Genomic DNA, 10,725 nt, shown 5'->3' on the forward strand with positions numbered 1-10,725 from the left:
CTTTTTTTTTGCTCGGAAAAGTGTTTTTTTTTCAAAAACTATTTATAGTACCGATTTCAAATTTGGAAGGTCAATTCTCTATACCGGGGGACATCAGTTTGAGAAATTTGAGCGTTTTCGGTAATGTTTTTCACCAATTTTGAAAAATTATTTTTCGACCACTAGGTGCGAGATAAAAAATTTCTATTATAAAGTTGTAGGCCGTCATCGAAAACCCTTAAAAATTGTTCACTCGACGAAAAACAACTTATTTATCAGTGAAAATTCGAGCTTGAAAAATTTACAAGTTGGTGAAGCCAAATTACGATTGTTTGAAACGATAATTGAAAAGGGAACAAGTCTAATACAAACGTAGTAGAGTTTTCACACTTAAAAAATGTACACGTTTGGTTTTTAAATGCAGATATTTTATTCACATAAATTTTTACAAAACATTTTCAATAATATCACCATTGGCTGCAACACAGGTTTGTGCGCGGACAATTAAGTTCTCAAACGCTTTCTCTACCATTTCTGGTGTGACGTCTCGGCAAGCACTGATTATTCGTCTAATGAGTTCCTCCCTAGTTTCAATGGGCGTGGCGTATACCTTTGCTTTAACGAATCCCCAGAGAAAATAATCCAGCGGTGTTAGGTCAGGTGACCTTGCTGGCCAATGCACTGGACCATTTCTCCCTATCCACCTTTCAGGAAACTCGTTGTTGAGGTGCTCAGTTACTTGCCGGGAAAAATGCGGAGGGGCGCCATCTTGCTGAAACCACAACTGACGTCTTTCAGCCAATGGAAGGTCGTCGATTGCGTCACTCAGTTCGTTCTGTAGAAAATGTTGAGGTTCGTCGGCAGGAAAAAGGGACCAATCAAACGGTTTCCAACAAGTCCAACCCAAACATTGACCCGTTCAAATTGAACCTGGTGATGATATTCAAAACCCCAATGTGGGTTGATGTCAGACCAAAGATGGCTGTTTTGATGATTAAAGGGCCCATCTCTAGAAAATGACGCTTCGTCGGAGAACAAAACATGGCGCAAAAATTGTCTATCTTCTTGGACAGCATTTAGTAACCAGTTGCTAAATTCATAACGTATTTGATGGTCTCCGTCAATTAGTCCTTGGTGGAGCGTACCTCTGTATGGGTGATAGCGATTCTTACGAAGAATTTTCCACACACGATTTGCAGAACAACCCAAATCAGCAGCGGCGTTAGCGCAACTGTGACGAGGATATGCCACAAAGTACGCGAGTACATTGTTCTCGAAGTCTAAATCCGGTTGACCCAATCCGCGAAACCTAGGTTGCAAGTTACCAAATTGATTGAAATCGTGAATTGCTCGTCTTACTGTATTTACAGATGGTGCTCCATTTGGATGTCTTTCTGCGAAGATTTCAGACCTATAGCCTCGTGTTTTTTAAATCCGGTCGTTTTTTTAACCAAAGTTTCAACTGGATTAGGTAATTCGGTTTCAATTATCGTTTCAAACAATCGTAATTTGGCTTCACCAACTTGTAAATTTTTCAAGCTCGAATTTTCACTGATAAATAAATTGTTTTTCGTCGAGTGAACAATTTTTAAGGGTTTTCGATGACGGCCTACAACTTTATAATAGAAATTTTTTATCTCGCACCTAGTGGTCGAAAAATAATTTTTCAAAATTGGTGAAAAACATTACCGAAAACGCTCAAATTTCTCAAACTGATGTCCCCCGGTATAGAGAATTGACCTTCCAAATTTGAAATCGGTACTATAAATAGTTTTTGAAAAAAAACACTTTTCCGAGCAAAAAAAAGACCCTGTATACCGGTGCTCCTAGCCGCTGCAGCCACAGCTAGCCGTTTCATCCAGCCGCAGCCATGTGATCAGAATTTATATACCGGTGCTCCCAACCGCTGCAGCCGCAGCTAGCCGTTCCATCCAGCCGCAGCCATGTGATCAGAATTTATATACCGGTGCTCCCAGCCGCTGCAGCCGCAGCTAGCCGTTCCATCCAGCCGCAGCCATGTGATCAGAATTTATATACCGGTGCTCCCAACCGCTGCAGCCGCAGCTAGCCGTTTCATCCAGCCGCAGCCATGTGATCAGAATTTATATACCGGTGCTCCCAACCGCTTCAGCCGCAGCTAGCCGTTCCATCCAGCCGCAGCCATGTGATCAGAATTTATATACCGGTGCTCCTAGCCGCTGCAGCCACAGCTAGTCGTTTCATCCAGCCGCAGCCATGTGATCAGAATTTATATACCGGTGCTCCCAGCCGCTGCAGCCACAGCTAGCCGTTTCATCCAGCCGCAGCCGCCGCCAGCCGTTTCATGCAGCCGCAGCCGTTTCATGCAGCCGCAGCCATGTGATCAGAATTTATATACCGGTGCTCCCAACCGCTGCAGCCGCAGCTAGCCGTTTCATCCAGCCGCAGCCATGTGATCAGAATTTATATACCGGTGCTCCCAGCCGCTGCAGCCACCAACAGCCGTTTCATGCAGCCGCAGCCGTTTCATGCAGCCGCAGCCATGTGATCAGAATTTATATACCGGTGCTCCCAACCGCTGCAGCCACAGCTAGCCGTTCCATCCAGCCGCAGCCATGTGATCAGAATTTATATACCGGTGCTCCCAGCCGCTGCAGCCACAGCTAGCCGTTTCATCCAGCCGCAGCCGCCGCCAGCCGTTTCATGCAGCCGCAGCCGTTTCATGCAGCCGCAGCCACGTGATCAGAATTTATATACCGGTGCTCCCAACCGCTGCAGCCGCAGCTAGCCGTTTCATCCAGCCGCAGCCGCCGCCAGCCGTTCCATCCAGCCGCAGCCATGTGATCAGAATTTATATACCGGTGCTCCCAACCGCTGCAGCCGCCAACAGCCGTTTCATCCAGCCCCTGACTCCCCGGTAAAGGCACCAGTTATCGCACAATCTGACCCATTAAGGGACCGCTACCGCCGGCATCAGACTATTGTATTTATACACCCTGTACACTGCCTAAGCATTACAGGGGCTTGTCATCATAAGTACTGGCCGAGCCGCCGATCTGTATACGAAGTTAGGAGTCACTTCCTAAAAGACATACACAATTAAGCATATGTAAGAAAGTAAGCCCTCTCATTCCCTACATAAACAGTGTGTGACTTAATCCAAGTAAACGTGACCAGCGTGATCATCCGTTTCAACATCTTACGCATTTTATGGCATAAGCCATGATTATCTTTATGATTGCTTATTGCGTTAATAGCAAAAAGACAATCCGTAAATCCGTTGCAACATCACCTGGACGTTGACCTTGCGTCCTTAACCAGCAAATACTTTCATGTATTGCTAAGAACTCCAGATAAAATGCATCTACCTTTTCATTAATGCAACTGACCACGTTATAGACCTCTACACCGTTCTTTTACACAAAAAAGCCACTCTGGCACCCCTACTGCACAATGTTTATAATTCCCTTGACCGCTGGGTGGTCCTCCCGTGGGTCACCTGGGTAGAGGTAGTTACCACCTTGTAACTCCATCTCACAATGCTTGCTATCTTCTTTGAAACAGAAGGACCTGAATACAGCAGCTTCCTGACTCACCAGCAAGGACCCTTAGCGCATCGCTCGAGACAGTCCGGTAAGCACAAGTTATACGTAGGGCAGCAATTCTCTGCCGGCAGCCGTTCCCGTCCAGCCACGACTAAAGTTTTTGTCTGCTAGTGAAAGGAAGTGGCTTACGACTATTTGAGAGTCAACCGCATAGGGGGGGGGGGGGTAGTTTCTGAGAAACAGAGTTGCAGACATGAGATACGCTCCAAAAATTCCAAATTTGGCTACGTTAGGACAAGTGAAATACAAGTTTTCACTAAATTTCACGATGGTAGGGTGCACAAGTTAATCTCTCGTGGAATTACCCATAATATAGAGTTGATCAATACCTATCTAACGAAGTATCAATTGAAATTTCTTTATACACCGTTGATGAGATATTTCCCTTTCGCGGCACGTTTTAAAACCGTCAATAGTGGCGTGAAGTGATCACCACCACCGCAAACATCATCTTAGAAAATAACAGCCTCTAAAAAAGCCGAGAAAAGAGAGGAAGAAATGTTTAATGTTACACTGAAGAAATCAGCGAGTGAAATTATGGGTACGATTCGACCAACTTGTTTATATGGAGAACGACGCCTTCAAAATTCAGTTAGTGGCGACTTCTAGCAACGCCAAGAGGATTCTTTTCCACGCTATTCAGTTTCCACGATATTCAGTTTCCACGTACGTTATTCAGTTTCCACGCTATTCAGTTTCCACGTTATTCAGTTTCCACGCTATTCAGTTTCCATGCTATTCAGTTTCCACGCTATTCAGTTTCCACGTTATTCAGTTTCCACGCTATTCAGTTTCCACGTTATTCAGTTTCCACGCTATTCAGTTTCCACGCAATTCAGTTTCCACGTTATTCAGGTTTTACTAACTTTTCCACGTAAATCCGGATGCACGTTATTCAGATTCCACGTTATTCAGGTTTTGCGTCTTAATCATAGTAAAATGATTAAATCAGGGTAATCGTGATTAAATCAGGGTAATCAGGATTAGAAAATCTAATCATAATTTAAACAAGATTTCATCATTCTAATCAGGATATAATTTTTAATCCGGATTAAATCATTTAACCAGATCGAATCGAGATTTTATAATTAAAATCAACACTAAAGTACGATAATTTAATATTAATTATTGATGGTTCTTTCGTAAATGTATTTGATTGAAATGATAAAAAAATAACTTATCGCATTTTATTTAAAACATCCGAAAACATCACAGCTTTGTAACAAGTTGTCACAGCTTAGTTACACGAGTTATCACCGCTTAGTAATTAAGGTAACATTGTAATAGGAACGACTTTTTTTCATGTAACATTATTCTGATCCGCTCGTTCTAATCACGCACAATTGTAATCATTCCATTCACCAATATAATCATTCTGATTCTCCTTCAAATTTCTAATCGCGATTTAATCATACTAATCATGATTAAATCGTTTCAATAGGGATTTAATTATTTTAATCAGATTTTTTCATTTAATCATGATTAAATCAGATTTTTCCATTTAATCATGAATAAATCAGATTTTTCATTTAATCATGATTAAATCAGATTTTTTCATTTAATCGTGATTAAATCAGATTTTTTCATTTAATCATGATTAAATAAGATTTAAACATTCTAATCATGATTAAACGTGATTTAATCAACAGAATCGTGATTAAATTGAATTTAATCAAAATAATCACGATTAAATCGGATTTAATCTTTCGAGGGGTGCGTCGTTAATCAAGGAAGTGACCTGCCCCTCAGATTTAAAAGTTTTCTTCAAAATTTTCTCTCGGTTTCTCCGGCCTTAATTTTTTAACACTTCCTTTTCTCGGGCAAACGTTTCTATTTGAAGTTTTGCTTCTTCAAAATACTTCATACATTCAGCACCTGTTAGATGTTGTAGAGTTTCTTGACTTTACGTCCCGTAGTTTTATTAAATTCAATTCGTTTTGGATATGTTATAAAAGGGAATATAAATTACCAATACATATTCTTAAAGGATTAATGAATACTAAGATAATTATATAACTGACTTCATCTAAATCAGTGGGAATCTTAATTTTTCAACAGCCCCTTTCCGGGCCGCTACCCAGGCTGAAACGAAGAAGAGATCCAAATACTCGGTGCTTGAGTAACACTATATGTTTAAAGCAGTGGCCATCGCTATAGGTCGTAGGATTCGATCCGTCACTAATAGCGTTTTCCATTGGGAACCTCCGAGCACTCCCGGGGTGCTCCAAAATCAAAATCGTATTCCATTGGGAAAAAATGGGCAACTCCGAGAGGGAGGATCGTCTTCCATTGACCAAGGTACTCCCTCCCGGAGTGCTCCCGGAGTGCTCCCGGAGTGCTCCAGCTGCGCCAACTCAAGAGTCGGAGGGAAACAAAAGAGTGTTCCGAAAACGTTTCGTATTTCATTGGAAGCTACCAGGGCGCCTCCTACAGAGAGCAGTGACGTCATTCAACAAATCCGGATCACACTCAGAGGTTCCCAATGGAAAACGCTATCAGTTTCCTACTTAATCCAGTTTTTCAGAAAGAAATAATAAAGAAGAATAAGTTCCATCAATTGCTAAAAATAAATTCTATCCCGAAGGTCAAAGTGAAGAGTCTATCGACTAGCCCAAAAAATCGTCCAATAGCCCAACGATAAATTTCTCGTGAATGACTGTCTAAAGTAGCCCAATTGGGCTGGAAAACCGCCCAACTGGCAGCCCTGTTTAAGCCTTTGCGTCATAAGCAGACGGTAGGGAAAAAACGGATGTCCCGTCCAAGGCCAGTGCTGCCAGCTAAACTATTGGAATGCGAACCCCCCCACTATTGACATGGGTCTATTGGCCATGATAGTTGAACGTCTCTTCTACGTCACGAGTGACGCGCCCGATACATCTAAACAAGAAGGCCAATGTTACTTTATAAAAAGGCCTATTTTCAAGTCGCGTGTCTCGGCGTACTTTGAAAGAATTCTAGATATTCCCGCGTCACAAACGAGTGACGAACGTGTATTTTCCAGCACGGGACTGACACTTGGTCCTCTAAGAACGAATTTAAAAAGTTCAACTCTTTCGCAACAAACTGTTCTTCACTAAAATTGTTTAAATAAATAAATGCCTCTTGTTATATTTTGTATTGCATATCTACATCTACACTATATAATAAAATAAAAAAAACTTCATGCTATGGGTTGCGGTGGTTCTTCGGGTCTTATCGGGTTTCCGGGTCGGGTCGAGAAAAATCGATTTTTTAATTTATCGGGTCGGGTCGGGTCGGGCAAAAATTATTTTCATTTTCTACGGGTCGGGTCGGGTCGGGCAAAATTTAATTTTAAAAATTTCGGGTCGGGTCGGGTCGGGTCGGGTCGGGCAAAATTTTATTTTAATAATTTCGGGTCGGGTCGGATCGGGCAAATTTTATTTTTACGTTTTTCGGGTCGGGTCGGGTCGGGTCGGGCCGGAAAAAAAGTGGGCCAGCAGGGGGAGGGGGTGGAAGTGGACACGCCCCCTTTTTACATTTTAATTTTTAACTAATGAACTACTTACTTTATAAACAAAATCTCAACGGAATTATAATTATTAGGGCTAAGGTAGTTAATGCAAATTATTTCGTGGATGCAGTAGAGTCAGAAGGGGGTACGCAGCGGTTTCATTTCCCCCCACTTCATTTAATTTGAATATATCGCATTTAATTTTAGCTTTAATCTCGTTCCATACATCCAATATATATTTTTTCATGTTAATTAAGTCTCCGGGCTACTAATAATCTTTTATTTTATTCCGAGTAACAATTATTTAATTTTTATCGCGGGTTTCTTATTCCTAGTTTGCGCTTTCAGCGAGAAGTCTTTGTATGTATCAAAAATTGATCGAACTTCTTCGTAACCAAGTGACATTTTACATATGATTTCAACAAATGTCTCTGCGAGATCCTTACAAGTCTTCATTTTATCGGTTTTCTTCATTCCATCTATTAGAAGTGCATTGTGGGTACCTTCTACTTGTTCTTTCTCTTCCAAACCACCATAAAGCTGTTTCCTGGCCTTAGTTTCTATACTTTCTACAGGGGTGCTGGCGTCTTGCTCAATCCCTTTCTTGATAATGTCTAGAGTAAAGGATTCCAAAACATGTACCACTTTCGCTTTATCGTTTGGTAAGAGAAGTGAACCGTCGCTCGCAAAAAGTCCACGTGGAATAGCTCCGAACTCAAACTTTCCAATACATTATTTCAAGTTCAAATCCCGACTTCTAGCGACAACTGTAAATCTTTGTAAAAGGTCACGTTCTTCAGTAATTTTTACGATCTTCTCCCCTACGCGAACTGATCGACTAGCGTTGCCCGTCTTAAATGTACGAAGTTTGACTTTTTTCATTGGCGCCCAGACACTGAATTTTCCGTTACGTAGACGATCAGATACAAATGCTTTAAATTTTTCTAGACCAACTTCGTCTCTCATGATGATGTCGTGAGTAGCGGTTGAATCCACTACTCTATGGGTTAAGATATTTTGAAGGTCCGCCGATTCGAGTTGGAAAGGATCACCGTGAGACTTTATGACATTCGTTAGCTTATTAACATTTTCCTCAATACGTTTGTACTTCCTACCAGAACTTTCACGATGTTTGTTATCTTTGGTATTGTCAGATATACCATAGTTTAATTCAAAGTCAAAAACCAATTCTGAAAGCATCGGAGATATTGTAAAGAAACGCTGAAGCGCATCGATATTTTGGGTTATTCCGACTATACCTCCGTTTACTTTTAGACGGCGGTTTTCGTGTTCAATGGCGTGGTCAGGACCGATTGAGGTAAACGGAATTTTACTTTTAGTAACGCTACAATAACCTTTCTTAAGTTCTTGCCAAATTTCTGGTCTCTTAGTTTCAATTTCCTGCATGGTGTACAAGTACAAAGGCAGTACTCTCGCATAGTTTAGGTGGTCATGAGCGAAAAAATACTTCACAAGCTTTTGAGTTGCACTCAGATGTAAGTCAAGGTCGCCGTTGCGAGTCGCGCGGATGAACTCCAAGATGGATAAAAATTGTCTCATGTAATTGATAACAAATATAGCGAGTGGATTTGAATATTTTTTTGACTTGGCTATTTCCTGAAGAAGTGGGCCTTTTATCGTCAGAGAAGCAATATATTCCTTTAATAAATCGCCATTCCTGGACTCATCTCTTATGTTTTTGTACAGAAATCTTATCTCGGAAGCTATTTTTCGAATCGATTCCGCCTCAACTGGATCCTTGGTTAAAACCTGAGAGATATATAGTTTGTACAGAGAAAGTACGGTAGTTGTGTGGGCTTCTATACAACGGTACATATGCCGTCCAGTTAAAATTATCGTCACTGTAGCGGCAGAGTACATCCCTGATTCAACCCACGCTTGATCAACTCCAGAGCCTTCAACATACTTTCCAAGCGCCGCAAAAGCCCAAAACACAATGTGTAGCTCGCCCGGTCGAAATAAAAATTATTTTCTGATGTCTCCTCTCGCAACCCATAGTTTCATCGCCATATCATATAACTGCAGGTCGAGAGTTAAAACGGTCACAGCGTTTGGTCCCATTGCCGCGTGATTTACGCGCTTAGCCATCTTAGTTCGTCGGTGAAGATGTCAGAAGCGGTGCTAGAAGGGCCACATTACAGATATTTCGCGATTCCGATATCGATGAATTAAATGAAGACCAAGTACCGAACATGTGTGCGTCATCCTTGAGTACAGAAGCTAAAATCCAGGCCATGTCTTCGTTTGAAATTGTCAAATTTTTTATTTCTTCATTAAAGGACTTCAAAGGAAATATTTCAGCTTTTACTTCTGGTTGTTAACAGAAGTCTTCAAATTCAGTTTCTGGTGGAGATTCGGCATTTCTAGTAATTTTTAGTTTGCCTGCCTGTGATGGGCGGTTTCTCTGAATTCTTAGCTTGAAATACCGCTACTGCAGTTCCGTGAAACGAACCTTGACCGGACGGCAAAGAAACTAAAAAACGATGTTGTCCATGGCAAACCAAACAAAACTATCTGCCACTAACCACGTTGGTAGGCATACACCGCCATGCTTAGTCATTTCTTGCCTTATAGTCGAGGACATATCCTTTCCTAGTGTAATCAACTTATCATAGCTAATAGATAATCCCAAATCATGGAGTTTGTTGATCAATAGCTTAGAACGAGTGATTCTGTGAACGTCAAGTCCAAGACCTACTGTCAGTGGTGTATCTGGTGGTGCATAAAATCCGCGTTCATTTTGGCTAAGTGGTTTATAGCTAAGTTGTCTCGTAGTCTTAACAACTCGTAGTATATGATCTACCAACGATAAAACGTCTTTTTCAATAACGTGTTTGCATCTTTCAGTTTCGATTTTACGATTACCACAGACGATCATTTTGCAAAACTCAGTAAGCAGCTTCGGTCTTTCAAAATTTGAAAATTCTCCTTCAAAAGTCCATTTCGGAAAATTAAACACTTCTCTTCGTACGATATTAGCGGCTTTCCTTAAAATCTCTAAATCTTCATCTAAAGTAATTTTACTTTGATAGACCGCAGCCTTAACGGCACTATTGGACATCACAATTTCCGGTTCTGTAACTTTCGAGGATTTCTGAAAATGTACATCTGGAATTTTATCAAGGATCAGACTTTTTATGTAACGTTTGTAGTTATAACCATCGTCAACTTCCATATCGTTCTCTTCAAGTAAGTTTTTATATGTGGTTTGCACGTCATTCACATTCAACATCACGTTTGATTTAGACGATAGTTCAAAAGAAACTGCGTGTATAATCGAGCTATCCACAATGGTTTTCACAAAGTCAAACTGCTCAGTTTCAGTTGGTTTATCTTTGGATATTTTTCTTTTCATTCTTGTCAGGCATGACAAGTGATATTTCAAATCCAACGCTACTGCTGCATGAGGGTCGTCTGTTGTTGAAAGGCAACTCAGGCGGAATCTCGTCCCTTCATCTGTAGTTTTTGTACCTATAATCTTCAATTGCGCTCCCATATTGGCTGTGGTCACTTCATGTACCGCTTCTTTTTCTTCTTTTTGACATAAAATGCAAAGCTCTTTGTTGTATCCCCCTCTGGACGGATGTTTAATTTTCGACGACATAAGAGGTGGACCAGGACGCCCTACACCACAAATATTTCAATAAGTCTAAAAGTAACACTAGCCTT

This window comes from Leiobunum rupestre, chromosome 2, assembly GCF_980474605.1.
Source record: "Leiobunum rupestre chromosome 2, qqLeiRupe1.1.hap1, whole genome shotgun sequence".
NCBI classification, from domain to species: domain Eukaryota; kingdom Metazoa; phylum Arthropoda; class Arachnida; order Opiliones; family Sclerosomatidae; genus Leiobunum; species Leiobunum rupestre.